This window comes from Podarcis liolepis (assembly GCF_965112155.1).
Source record: "Podarcis liolepis genome assembly, chromosome: 1".
Taxonomy (NCBI): domain Eukaryota; kingdom Metazoa; phylum Chordata; class Lepidosauria; order Squamata; family Lacertidae; genus Podarcis; species Podarcis liolepis.
In genome coordinates, this window is record NC_139554.1 from 67,811,196 (window position 1) to 67,823,380 (window position 12,185).

The 12,185-nt window shown below is 42.5% G+C and overlaps 1 protein-coding gene and 1 long non-coding RNA gene across 2 annotated transcripts in view; both read left to right on the forward strand.

The window, feature by feature from the left end:
* The window catches only part of GALNT18 (polypeptide N-acetylgalactosaminyltransferase 18), a 336,801-nt gene that overhangs the window by 31,774 nt on the left and 292,842 nt on the right, over positions 1–12,185 (forward strand). The gene's annotated exons all lie outside the window — the stretch shown is intronic.
* LOC310695210 lies at positions 998–3,716 on the forward strand. Its single transcript, XR_014519981.1, has 3 exons — positions 998–1,323; positions 2,345–2,462; positions 3,262–3,716. It is a non-coding gene; the product is annotated as an uncharacterized lncRNA (long non-coding RNA).

The window sequence follows — 12,185 nt, forward strand, 5'->3', positions numbered from 1 at the left end:
ATAAATATAACATGTGTGCACATTTGATGCCAATGACACATGCAATTTGTATTTTATACACAAGGCATAGAATATGACAATAATGCCTTTCAGGCTTAGCATTTTTCCTAGCCTCTCTCTGGGTTGTGCTCCCTTTCATCCTATCCAGATCTACTCTAAGGAGACAAAAATGAAATCAGCCTGAAAATGAGATTTCATTCAGTGGAGATGACTAAAATTGATTCCATTGGGCAGTGGGGGCGGGGAGTATACCCCATGAAATTAAAAGTGGAATTTCAAAAGCCTACGAAAGATTGTGTCAATTTACCAGGCAAGCAGGGGCCATTCAAATGTGATGCGTACCCGCCTTGGCTCCCTTGACTTCAGCTGACATCTTGATTGATACACAAAGGCAGAGTGGTGTTTACAGGCATTACTTCAATGTTGCTAGTAGCAACTTCTGCTTTGCACCTTTCCTTTCTTTGTCTTTAAGGGCATATTTTTTGAAATAATTAACTCATTGATTTGCAGGAGGACCTCATTGGCAATACAATATATTCTACTGGCAGATGGATAGACTTAGCTGGTTTTCTTTTTGTTTCTGTTTTTAAATACTCCCCCCTCCCCCTCATTCTGCCAATACACACATTGAGCACTTAAATTTGTAAAGACATTTTACATTTGGCCTTGCAGGGGGATGACTTCATAAGCAATACTGCTTGGAACAGCTAATAAATATCAGCATTAACCACTTTTCAAATCCATTTGCCATTCTCTATGCAGCTTTTATACCGCTGCCCATTGTTATTTGATTCACACACACACACATACACACACGCACACACACCCCGCCGCCCAATCTCCATTCTGCAAAATACTAGGGTTGGAGTCATTGAGTTGGAAGGGATCTCAAAGGTCATTTAGTCCAACTGCCTCCTGCTGTTGCTGATTATAATTAATTAATGTATATACTACTAAATGTCAAAATAGGCTTGTAAGCAGTTTGCATATAAAAAACCACTTACACAAGCATTAAAATATAAACATCCAGTTATAAAATGCAATAAAAACAATCCCATTAAAAGAACACAATAATTAAAGCAGGAGATTCAGGGTGAGAGATTAGGGAATGCCACCTTCAAAAGCCAATAGGATGCCAGTACAGATAAAGTTTGCTTCTCTTTCAGCAGGGAGTGCATTCCATAATGTCCATTCCACCAGTGAAAAGGCCAGCCTCTATGTCACCACATGCTGCTAAGTATTAGGCCATGAGAAGATTAACCCAGTTCCATTTGTTGATCTTAATGTGCTTACCAAGCGATAGAGGTCAAGTCAATCTTTCAGGTAACCAGGTCCAGAATTGTTTAGGGATTTATATGTAAGTAGCAAGACCGTAAAACTGGTTCATGGACAGCCAGTACAGATCCCTTAGCACATGTGTGGAATATGCCCAGAAAGGGGCACCATTCATCACTTGGGCTGTAGCATTCTGCACCAGATTCAGCCAAGGAATTAGCCACTCCACTACATTCAGTAAGAAGATTATCAGAGAGTCCTTACTGAGCAGATCAGTCATGGTGGACCACCTTCTGAATGAGTGCTTGCCCATCACTATTAAAATGTGTGACAGTGGGGAAATGTTCCTTGTGTTTATGGGAACCCTGTCAGTTCATGCAAAGGCAGCTGTGAGGTCCAACAGAGCTGTGTCCCAAGTGTAGGTTAACTAAAAAGCTCCCCCCAGTTCTCTACAACTTGAAGGGGTACCCCTGCAGGGATTCCTTGCAGGCAAATGGATGTGGGAATCCCCTGACACTAGAAATCTTTAAAATGGTACTTTAATTAACATAAAAAATAATTCATTTAGTCACATTAAGAAGATAAGACCAGGGCAAAGGCCTACATCCTCTTCTCACAGTGGCCAACCAAATATCCATGGGAAGCCCACAAGCAAGACGTGAGCACAGCCGCACTCTCCCCACCTTCCTATCCCCATCATCTGGTAGGCAAAGGCATAACTGCCTCTCACAGGGGAGGTTGAATGCAGTCATTGTGGCTTGTAGCCACTGATAGCCTTCTCCACCATGAACTTGTCTAATCACCTTTTGAAGACATCCAGTTGGTCATCACTGTCTCTTGTGGGAGCAAATTTCATAGATAAATTCTGTAGTGTGTCAAGAAGTATGTTGCTTTGTTTGTCCCGAATCTTCAAAAAAAACTTTAATAAGAATGCATTTTCCACCAGTAAATGAGCTTACATGGTTCATCATAATGCCTAATAGTTTCTTTGTGACTAAAACGGAGCCTGTATGGCAATGATTGGTATACTGTATAAAGGCTATTTTTAAGGCACTGTTTCTCATTCCAGAAGGATGGTGTTCAAACACAGCTGTCAGAAGCCCATCATGTCATTCTGTGACAGATTCCTTCTTACAGCCTTTGTTTGCTTATTCTGGGAACTCTGGCAGGATGAGAACTTAAGAGAGGCATGAATTTTAAGGAGCAGTTCTCAAAGAAATATACTTTATATGCCAGCTGCTGGAGATATCAGTCAATACCAATTATCTTGTTTTCTCCTGGATTTGCTCATTACAGCAACACTGTAGTTGTGGTCCTCATGTTGCTCATGGTTCCCCTGAAGGATCCTGGGAACTTTACTCTGTAAAGGGGACTGAGGGTTGTTAGGAAACCCCTGTTCCCTTTAGAAAGCTACATTTCCCAGAGTTTTCTGGGAAGAGGGAATGGTTATTAAACCAATCGCATTACAAGTAAATCTGCTGGAGATCAGTTTAAAATGTGTGGGAGAAGCAGGTCACCAAAGTAACAGGCCCCAAGCTGTTGAACTGAGCTTGTATCCTCATATAAAGAGCAAATAGATAATTAATGCACCTGAGACCAGGGTTGAGAGTTGGCAGTGCGCTGAGGGCCATGTAAGTCGGCAGCAGTGGTGGCGCACACGGCTAAAGCCTGAACTGGCTGGGGCTGAGTCCCCATGGCTGGTCTCAGTGCCTCAGGGATGGGCAGTGCCATCTATTTAAAAATCCTTCCTGTTCATCAGCAAAGCACAAGTGTAGCCTCCCTCATACATGCTACACTTCACAGTTTAAGAGGCTTTTCAAACTTCTCCTGAACCCCTTTCTTTTCCTGGAATACAAGTCTCATGTTGACTATTGCTTAAAGTCCCCCTTTGTACTTTTTGTTCCCTGCAGAAAATGTCTCAGTAATCTTTTTCTCCCTCCCTCCCTCCCCCCTTCTTTCTCTTTTGGTTCCTCACACTCACTAAAGCATCAAAGGAATGTTCAGACTGCATCAGAAAACAATAAAATCCAGGCAGTTCCCAGCTGGAGCTGATATGGTACCATATATTGATCACCTCCATGAAGGAATAAGAGAACAAAACAAGCAGCCAGTTAGAAGTGGCACATTTGTGCCTGCTTTTTGGAAGGACATATGACACATCTTATCAATAACCCTGGATTCAGCGCCTGAGATAGTCCAGTGCAGCTCATTTGTTCTAAAACAAGCCCCCATTAGCATTTTCTCCCTTAACAATGGGGCAGACATCCTGCTTTCCTGATGGGCAAAGGAGCCTTCTCAATCAAGTGTCAAATCTGAGCATCTGTTTCCATTGCAGATGAACAAAAAGCAGCAGCAGCTAAATGGCTTTAAATAAAAAGAGTCACATCCTGATTCAGTTGTGTGATGGTGCTGAAGCAAATGGAGCAAGAAATGTTGGCGGAGGATCTGAACCCTGTGTTTATCAGCTTGTTGTCCAGGCTTTCTTTCTGCCTGCAATAGATGTTATGCCCGAGATACAATCTCTGAAAAATACTTTTTCGTATATAATGGAAATGCTGACCTGACTCTAATAGGAACCTTTCTGACCTCCTACTGAAATAGTGGAACCATTAGAGAAATTGACTATTACACATTTCTGTGTCTGAAAGAAAACATTAAAGGAGAACCCAGAGTTGCCACAACTCATGGAACCAGACATGATCCCAGGGTTAGAAAAGAGTCATAGGATTAAGGGTGGAACAGTTCTTCATTAGAGCTTAGAGTTAGTGAACATTTACTAAAGAAGGAGGTTTAGGCTTATTACATTTCTGAAGAGCTTCTCCACAGGTAAAAGTCCTGATGCAATTTAGAAATACAACACCGACATCTAGCCAGCAGTTGACAGAGCAGGGTAACAAGCTCTGTTCACAGGCTCTCTATCTGCTTAGGTGAGGTGAAACATAAGAGCATAGGAAGATCATTGGCCCATTCTGCTCCATATTATCAGCACTGACTGGCTGTAGCTCTCTTGAGTTTCAGGCAGGAATCCTTCCCAGCCCTACCTGTAGATGCCAGGGATTGAACCGGAAGAACAGGAAGAGATTTCTCTTGATACACTGAATATCTTACAACCATGTCAGAATTCACTTGTGCAGCTGTCTGTCTCCCCTTTTGTTTTTGGTCCTGTGCATGTACCTTCTCCATACAGGGGGGCTGGGGGGACCCTGCACACTTTCTAGTCATCACAACTTTGCAACACCATCGCACATGCTTTCAGCTCATGAGGCTGTCATGTGCCTTTCCATTCACAAGATCAAGAAGCCAGAAAAAGCAGATTTTCCTTTTCATGTACAAATGTGCACACAGTCTTTTTTAGACATGTGTTTAAAGAACACATGGATGCTGAGTGTGGGTGATTCCACTTCCTTGCCTGTTTCTTCCATTTCTTCAACTTCCATTTCTTTTACAACTTCATGTGAAAATGTACTGTGAACATTTTATTATTCTGACCATGAGTGCAAGGCTGGGTCAGACATGGTAGTACCTGCTTGCTTAGTACACAGAAGTCTCTGAATAACTTTATTTCCAGAAACAGTACATTGCTCTCATAAACATTTATATGCCTTGAAAATACCCTACTTGAATTAAAGATGTATGTGGGGTTATGGAAGGTGTGAACTTTTTTGTTGATGGGCATATTTCGAGAACATTTATAGCCTGGTCCTGTGGGTAACATAAGCTCCATGGAATAGCAAGGGGCATTTACTATGCAACAGAAAACTTTTCTGTTTCATTGTTGCTGCTTCGAGAAGGGTCATGCTCTGCCTGAAGAAGCAGGTTCATAATCGGGGAGTGTTATTGGATCCGTTTCTCTCATTCATGGGTAGGACTGGAGTATCTTCTACCAGCGTCAAGTGGTAAGACAGGTACTGCTGTTTCTGAACTGGGACAGCATAACCACTGTTATCCATGTGCTGGTGACTTCTAGATTTGACTACAGTACTCTATTTGGGGTTGCTCCTGAGAACTGTCCAGTTATTCCCACTCTCTTCTTGCTACTTAACCAATTGCTGATCCACAAGAAGACTGGAACAGTCACAACAAAGAGCTAACTTGTCTGTGTGAGTGATTGAAGTTACCCATTACTTCGGGTGATATAATACAGTTATGGGGGGGGGGCGGGGTTGGGAATGTCTTAGGCTGTATGCTGAGACACTTCTAATGCTTGGGGTCTCCTAATTCCTAGAATAGCCAAGCTAGTTTCCTGGTGAGGTGATAGGCCATTAAGGGGAACAAAGTAAGTGGATCTGTGTGACATGGTAAATGAGTGGGCCCCATCCCCCAACTCACTGGTAGTTAGAAAGACAAAAGGCCAGAGTTGAGAGTTGTGTTTGTGTGTGTGTGTGTGTTAGTGTTAAACTAGAAGTTGCAGAAGAAGCAGGCGGAAGCCAGAGAGAGAGAGAGAGAGAGAGAGAGAGAGAGAGAGATATGTTTGGTTTCTGCTTGATTTCAAGGTTGCAACTATGGGGGAAGCAAGGCCCTCTCGGGGTGTTAATCATACGTAGGTTCAGGTAGTATATATGTGTAAATAAACCATATATCATAAAGACTCAACAGTCTCCTGTACCTGATTCCAAAGGAAACATGAACTGTGCACAAGCTCTTGGAACCCTTGGAATTTCACACCGCTCAGAGACTGGGGTGGCGTGCAACAACACCATTGGTCCTGAGCTATTTGTAGCACACCAGAAGTTATATTACCCTCTCTTAGGTCCTCCATAATTATAAACACGGCTTAGAATAACTACTGCAGTGGTTGGCTGTATATTCAGTGATAATAGGAAGTTGACTGTTCAAGTATCACTGATGCAAATCTAAATCAGCTCCCCTGGAATTACTTTCATCCTATTGAGCACATAACCCGGCCATGTGAGAATTAATGCTATAACCAAGATGTTAATTAGCATTAGATATGCCAGATATAATACACACGCTATTAATAGTGAGGGAGCAATTAAAAAAAATGGCCTTGCTTCATCTTCGGACTGTTCAGAAAGGAGATAACGACAAGCCTTCCCTGGGCAAAGTGAGAAGCCCTACAAGAATATGTAATTATAGTGCAAGCAATCTATTACATTTTAAGTAAGCTTATCATTCTCTGAGTTTTGCAGTCAGGGCATGATATAGTAATCATGCTTTTTTCCCCCTTTCGAAATGTAGGTTCCCACAGACTGGATGAAAAATTTAACACACAATCTGAAAATGGACTTTTTGTTATGTGAAAAAGGGCTGCTTGTCTTTGAACTGATGGAGAAAAAATTGAAATAGCATTTGGTTGAGTAGCAGTAGCAAATGGGAGTCATCCAACGGCTGCTTAAAAACCTTCAATGAAGGAGAGTCCACCACCTTCTGAGGGAGTCAGCTCCACTGTTGAACTGTTCTTTGAGTCTGTGTTTGGTACATTGCAGACATAATTGCTCCTGTAGGTCTAATGAACACTCCCAGAGACATGTGCATGTTTAGTGGGCCTTTCCTTGCTTTATTGGACATTTTATATATCATGCTAGGGAATTGGAAGATGCCAAAAGTTTATCCACTTACAGAACGGCAGTCTCATTGGTAAAAAGATCCATTGCAGTCTGTGGGTTTTACCTCTGAGTAAGCATGCTCAGGTGGACGCGGGTGGCGCTGTGGTCTAAACCACAGAGCCTAGGGCTTGCCGATCAGAAGGTTGGCGGTTCGAAACCCTGTGACGGGGTGAGCTCCCGTTGCTCGGTCCCTGCTCCTGCCTACCTAGCAGTTCGAAAGCATGTCAAAGTGCAAGTAGATAAATAGGTACCGCTCCAGCGGGAAGGTAAATGGCATTTCCGTGCGCTGCTCTGGTTCGCCAGAAGCAGCTTAGTCATGCTGGCCACATGACCTGGAAGCTGTACGCCGGCACCCTAAGCCAATAAAGCAAGATGAGCGCCGCAACCCCAGAGTCGGTCACAACTGGACCTAATGGTCAGGTGTCCCTTTACCTTTACCTTTTAAGCATGCTCAGGAGCCAGCTTAAGAGTGCAAAAGCACAGTAGTCTTTGAAACTTGGAAGAACATGGAACACGTAAACCTGAAATCCTATCCCAAACAAGAACACATAACAATATTTTCTCTATAGCTATATCTGTCTGAGATGAATGCAAGAGGAGATCATTTCCATTCATAGGTGCTCCAAGCAGCTATCCCCACAGGTTTCTGGTGTATGTGGCCTTGTTGTCCCTTGCAACCCAAGATACACGTGAGATGGTTTTACTACCCTTGGTCTTCATTGGAAGCAATTTCCCAATATGGAGAGACTGAGATTTTTACCTCCAAAGTAATCAGCCTTTTCCAGAGCCCATTCAACAAGCCACTATTTCCTAGGTAAAGGAAGAAGACCTGAATGTCAACAACAGTAAATGGTGGGGAGTCACCGGCATTTTAGCCAGAAAAACTGCTGACGGGAAGATTTCAGGTGCCTTGGTTTGAGTCAGACAGCAAAAGCTTATCAGGCTTTCTGAGGCAATCACTCAACTCTCAGTTACCTGGACAATTGATCTCTCACAGGGCTTTAGCTCAGCCTTTTTTCTTTCTTTTTAAAAGCTATTTCCTATCTTGCTTCCCCAGGTGACTTTTCACCTCTACCCACTGTTTGCAAACTTTGGACATTCTTACATAGTTTCGGTGATCACTGATAGTGATCACTGCATTCCCTCTACTGCTTGGTCTTGTAAGCTTGGACTAGCTATTAACAATGATCTGACAAAAATGGGAAAATAGTGATAATGCAAAAGCTAACTCACCAAATCTGAAAAGCCAAAGGACTGTCATGAAGATCTTTACACTTTGTCAATTTGTCACTGGTTGTTTTCTTCTCCTCTTAGACTGGAAGCTTTTGCTTCCATTTTCAATTAACCACATTTTAGCTAATTGTGGATTTAACTGTGGTTTGTTGAAATGAGCCAATCTGTAATGGAACCATTGGAGCTTTGATCCTTTGTTTCCCATGTGGTCCCAACTTAGATTAGTGGCCCTGCTGCTGCTTTCACATTTGAAAGAAAGCTCCTAGTGATGCCAATGGTAGTTTCTGACTTTGATGCAAATAGCATATGCAGGGCAGAGAGGCAATCCAGACTGAGACCATAGCAGATATAAAGAAACCCCTGCCTCCGCCACATCATGGCATTAATTTGCAGCAGCTATTTACTTTTAAAAATATTCACACAATTGCTATTGAATAATGACAGGGCTCCAGCCCTGTGTACATCGTTAACCAGTCAAATTACTATTACTCTGGGAGTTCACATTTTATTATGCCATAGTCAACCATGTATTACTGTAGTAAAATATGTGTATGAGTTTATACACTGGAATCTGAGCACAAGGGGAACACAACTATGCGGTCTGTTGAATGTACACACTCAACCCAACTACATTCAAACTATTTAGGTATGATGCATATATTTTGAATCTGGCGAACCACCCTCCAGGCCTTTGCTGTTTAAATATTTACAGATTGTGCCTTTTCTCTTCTCAGACTTGAAGAAACAGAAGCCGCTGGATTATCACGTTGAGCAATTTGCTTTGTAGGATAGATATGTAATTTCTCCCATTTGTTTTGCAATGAAAAGGAAAAGCACAATCCACTCTTTCACTGGCTACCAAACCGTGGGTTGGGAGCATGAATGTGCAGGCTATCACACTACCAGCATTGTGTGCTGGAGACAATATGACACAATGAGAAAGGGGAGTCAGGCTTAAGGCTTTGGGGTAGGACTAAAATGTGGCTCTCAAGCAACGGTAACAATAAGCAGTAGGTTCCATTAATAGGAAGGCTAGAAACCACAGCTCAGCCTCCTCCTTGAAACCAGGGATCAAATAGTTTGCTTATTCAATTTATACACAATTTATACACTGTATAAAGAAATAAACATGGATTTATGATAGCAGGAAATATTTCAAGGAACAAAATCAGTCTCCAAGAATACAAAGGGGGGGGGGACCAATCAATTGTTTAAGAATACAAGGAATATTGTAGAATATTTATTTTCAGTTTGTTAAGTAGCTATTACCCAGTGAGTTACCCACCTCCAGCATCTGAGCTAGTAACTCTTAACATAATTGATGCCCTTCTTTTATTAAATCTATAGTTTCTTTTGCTCCCCATAGTGCCATTTTAAATGTGCTATTAGAAGCAGTAGTTAAGCAAACAATGGTTTCATATACTTAAACCTTTGAAAACTTGGAACTGGGCACAATCAATATGAACAAAAATGTAAAAAGAAAAGCATTCACAAAACCTCACAATTTTGAAGAGAGCAAAATAGGTCCAACAGGTCCATAGTAGCAGAGTCATAATTAAGATTCTCATTTGGCATGGGGTTGGTAAAATGTGTGATTAACAGAAGAGAAATGTATCCAAAATATATATCTCTCTTACCAAAATGGTCTGCTATGTTTCAAGCTTTACAGCTTTTTGCCCCCAAACACTTTCAAGGGAGTTGAAAAGTAGATACAATTTCCCCCCTTACTTATTTCCTGTCTTTCTACTAATAATAGGGTGTACTCAAGGAGTATGGTACATGAACTTCCCCGGATTGGCACTTCTGGACTAATTATGAGCTAAGTCCAAACCTCTCTAAGTTGAGACTCAGCTTGTAATTGCCATGACCTCACCACTACACTTACTTCCACTATCACAGCCATTCCCTTTTTGTTTCATACTGAAATATATCAGAGACCTTAACAAGACCATAGCAGCATCTCCTCTTATAGCTATAACTAAGTCTGGATCTAGACACATCAAAGAAGCATTTCAGTTAAACGCGTTGCAAACTTTGTATCAGAAATCAGGTAAGCAAAAACAGAACTCCACATCGCCCTCTGGTGTCGCAGTATTAGAATGCATAAACAACACATATAAAGCATTTTTTCTTTGCCAATGTCGCTGTGTCCTAAGTATCTTTTGGAGTAAAAGAGAGGGGAAGCAGGGGGGTCATGGGGACTCAAAAGTTTTCCAGACCATATTGTTTCCCCTGATATCAATGACAACATAAAAAGATGGAGAACTCAAAATAGGCCCCAGCTTTAAATGAGCTTAAAATTCGGGCCTGATCTAAGCTGAAACCAAATTAGCTCAGTTTACACAAGTCTATCCCAAATCAAGTCTGGGAAGTTTACTCACCATTACCTTATATTATGAAATATTTACCGCAGCTTTCTTGTTTCTGGGATACCAAATGTGGCACCATAATGAACGATCATATCAGTATCAGGTCTCATCCACACTTCCAACGAGGGGTGCCAACCTAAATAAAATATTGAGGGGGGGCAGGTAAGTCCCTTCCCACATAATCGACCAGGTGATGCAGTGCATGCACATTGAAATGGCAATGCCTATCAATAGGGGGGGAACCCCTCAAATATTTTATGGGGGGGGAGGGACATCGGCCACTAGGAGTTGGCTCCTATGCTTCCGATTGTCCCATGTATAGAAAGCAAGGGTCCAATGGTTTTCTGTTTGCCATGGTACTTTCTCTAGGGAAATCTGCTCTTTTGCATTGAATCAGAGCAAATATCTATCTGCTGAAAACCTGATTGACAGTGATTCAGTGCTGAAGAGTGGGTTTTCTCGGGGGGAGGTCTGGGGGAAAGCCCTTAGATTTTACTGCAGTATTTGTGTGGAATTCCTCTCCTGGAAAAACAAGTGTCAGTAACAAATAGTAAAGCAGCGGCCAGTTGCTGACTCAAATGCATCCATGCATGCCTGCCTGCTTGCTTGCTTGCTTGCACACTGCTCTTGGTGTGGCCACACTCTGATTGATGCTTATGTCTCACCCTATCCAGCAACTATTCTAATTAACCCCTGTCTTCAAGCCTTTGTTACATTATTAAAAAAATGTTACATGGCTCATAAGCACAAACTCTGATTCAGCAGTCTACTTTATTTGTTTAAACTATTTATGTACTGCCTTTCATAAGCAATCAAGGTAATTCACAACAATCTTTTTTTAAAACAAAAAAAAAATCATTGAAATACAGTAAAAAATACAGTAAGACAACGAATACACCAGCAACGTCTATCAATTATTCTTCCTTCTCTTCTGTCATGGGTATTACACTGATTGCACTGTACATTCCCTGGCACCAGCAGTGGCTGCTAGTTCTGAAGGGAGCTAGGCAAGGAAGTGCACAACATAACCAGGTCAGGCTATGGGGTAAGTTTTACTTCATGTTAGAGGTAATGAAGAGAACAGGAGTTTTTCAGGGGCAGCCGAGCATGGAGTTCAAAACATGGAGTTCTGCTCTTTGAACTTAAACAGTGGTATAGACTGCTGGAAAATGACAGTGCCTTGGTAAGGAACAAAGCAGAGCATTATGAATACCTGTGGGGCTGAGGATGCTTTGTGGGGAAGCAGCAAGCTCCCACCTTTCCTGCAGGGAGCTCACGGTGGTGTATGTGACCATCTCACCTCCCTCTGCATTATCCTCACCACAACCCTATGAGCTATCCTAGGGCTGAGAGGCTGTGACTGGCCCAAGGGCACCCAATGAGCTTCATGACTGAGTGGGGATTTAAATCTCCCAGGTCTTAGTCCAGTATCCTAAATACTACACCACACTGGCTAGTGGCATCACACCAGCTCTCTGTTCAATCAGCCCAAAGTTACCCAATTTTACCGGTACCTTCAAGTAATTCCCACAAGACAATGATGCTGCCTGAAGCACGTTGCTTCAACCTGTTGCATGGCAGAAGTGGCCTAGCCTCCCCTCTCCTCCCTTCCCCTGCACCCACTCACCCACCACCACCACCACCAGTGGTCAGCATTGTTGGAGATGACAGTGCTAAACCTGTGATCAGCATGGGGGAGTGGGGGCTGCAGTGGTGGACAGGTAGCGCAGAAGGCAGGGGG